The sequence below is a fragment of the Hyaena hyaena genome, unplaced genomic scaffold (genome assembly GCF_003009895.1).
Source record: "Hyaena hyaena isolate Hyena2069 unplaced genomic scaffold, ASM300989v1 scaffold_5, whole genome shotgun sequence".
NCBI classification, from domain to species: Eukaryota; Metazoa; Chordata; class Mammalia; order Carnivora; family Hyaenidae; genus Hyaena; species Hyaena hyaena.
In genome coordinates, this window is record NW_024080637.1 from 4,624,277 (window position 1) to 4,625,988 (window position 1,712).

Sequence of the window (1,712 nt, forward strand, 5' to 3'; positions counted from 1 at the left end):
CGCGAGATCATGACCTAAGCGAAAGTCGGACGCTTAACCGACTAAGCCACCCAGGCGCCCCAAGACCAACCCATTTTTAAAACTTCATAACAGAGGATATACAAATGGGAGATAAACATAAAAGCATGCTAAACTCTATTAGTCATGGGCAAATGCACATTAAAATCACAATGAGATATCACTACATACTTTTGACATCCTTGTCTAATTAAAAAAAAAAAAATAAGCAACCCAATGGTATAAAATGATGAAGACATGAAAAATCTAGAACTCTTATGCATGGCAGTGGGAGATAAATTGGTACAACTATTTCAGAAAATGTTGGCAGTATCTACTAAAGTCAGTAATACATGTACCCTATCCCCCAGAAATTCCCCTCCTAAATATACACCCAACAGAAGATATATATATATATATATATATATTCATTAAATATACACCCAACAGAGGATATATATATATATATATATATGCTCATTAAAAGACAGGTACAAAAATGCTATATCTAAGGCTGGTGACAACTGAAATTCTCATCAACTGAGTGGATAATAGTCATGTGATGAATACTATTTAACAATTTAACAATGAAAATTAACAAACCCCCACTGTGCACAATATGAGTGAATTTCACAGAAGACTGTAGAGTGAATGAAACCAAGCCCATCAGAATATATACTGTGTGAGTTCATTTTTATGATGTTCAGAACTGGCAAAACTCACAGCAAAAGAAATGATCAACAAAATGAAAAGACAACCAATGGAATGGGAAAAAAATACTTGCAAATCATACATCTGATAAGAGGTTAATATTCAAAATATATAAAGAATTCATGCAATCAATAATAAAGAAAACAAAAAACAAAAAACAAATAACCCAATTTAAAAATAGCCAAAAGAGGAGCACCTAGGTGGCTCAGTTAAGCTTCTGAGTCTTGATTTCAGCTCAGGTCATGATCATGTGATCATGGTATGATCACATGGTATGATCATGGTGTGATCGTGTGACCACACATGGTTTGTGTGATCGAACCCCATGTTGGGCTCTGTGCTGAGGATGCAGAGCCTGCTTGGGATTCTCTTTCTCCTCTCTCTCTCTCTCTCTTCCCCTCCCCTGCTCTCTCTCAAAATCAATAAATTTAATTTTAAAAAATGGCCGGAGGACCTTGAATAGACACTTTTCCAGAGAAGATATAGGAATGGCCAGCAGGTAAATGAAACAATGCTCAGCATCACTCATCATCTGGGAAATGCAAACCAAAACCACAGTGATATATCACCTCACCTAGTAGAATAGCATGAAAAAGACAAGAAATAACAAATACTGATGAGGATGTGGAGTACAGGGAACCCTTGTGCTTGCTGGTGGGATTGTAAACTAGTGCAGCCACTGTGGAAAACAGTATGGAGGCTCCCCAAAAAATTAAAAATAGAAATACCATATGATCCAGCAATTCCACCTCTGGGAAGATATCTGAAGGAAGCAAAAACACTATGTCAGAGAGGTATCTACACCCTTATGTCACTGCAGCAATATTTACAATAGCCAAGACATGGAAACCACCTAAATGTCTATCAATAGATGAAGAAGTTGTGGAATATATAAACAATAGAACACTATTCAGCCAAGCAAAGGAGGAAATTCAGCCATTTGCAACAACATGGGTGCACCTTGAGGGCTTTAGGCTAAGTGAAATAAATCAGAGAAAAATAAA